We start from the raw sequence: 458 nt of genomic DNA, 5'->3' as shown, positions 1-458 counted from the left end.
CCCCCCCCCCCCCCCCCCCCCCCCCCCCCCCCCCCCCCCCCCCCCCCCCCCCCCCCCCCCCCCGCGGTTGCCATGGCGAGCGCGCGCGGCGCGAGGTGGGCGTGTCCCGCGGCGAGGAGGGGCGTGCCGGCGATTGGCCGGGGGCGGCCCCACGTGACGCGGGCATGCAAATGAGGCGCGGCCTCGCGCCGCCGCCGCCGCCTGAGGGAGGAGGGACGGGCCGAGGGAAGGGAGGAGGAGGGACAGGAGGGAGCGGGCCCGGCCCGGCCCCGCCGGGACCCCCTGCCCGCCACGGCACCCCCCGACCCCGCAACGGGACCCTCCTCCGGGCCATGGCACCGCCGCCTCGCCCGGCCCGGCCCGCAGGTACCCGCGCTGTGCCGCCGCCGCCGCCGCCGGGCCCCGCCGGGCTTTGTCTGGGCCGGGGGGGGGCTCTGAGGGAGGGGAGGGGAAAGGAG

The 458-nt window shown here is 83.8% G+C and overlaps 1 protein-coding gene across 1 annotated transcript in view; it reads left to right on the top strand.

The window, feature by feature from the left end:
• The first annotated feature begins 253 nt into the window (after positions 1-253).
• The window catches only part of PHC2 (polyhomeotic homolog 2), a 16,522-nt gene continuing 16,317 nt past the window's right edge, over positions 254-458 (top strand). The window contains exon 1 of the mRNA XM_027909334.1: positions 254-366. The gene's annotated coding sequence lies outside the window, so the exon portion shown is untranslated. The remainder of the gene's footprint in view (positions 367-458) is intronic.

Source organism: Empidonax traillii, unplaced genomic scaffold, assembly GCF_003031625.1.
Source record: "Empidonax traillii isolate 1590-97213 ecotype Southwest subspecies unplaced genomic scaffold, ASM303162v1 scaffold2068:size76651, whole genome shotgun sequence".
NCBI lineage: Eukaryota > Metazoa > Chordata > Aves > Passeriformes > Tyrannidae > Empidonax > Empidonax traillii.
Note: the sequence above shows the minus strand (reverse complement) of the source record. Positions and strands in the feature narration are given on the sequence as shown.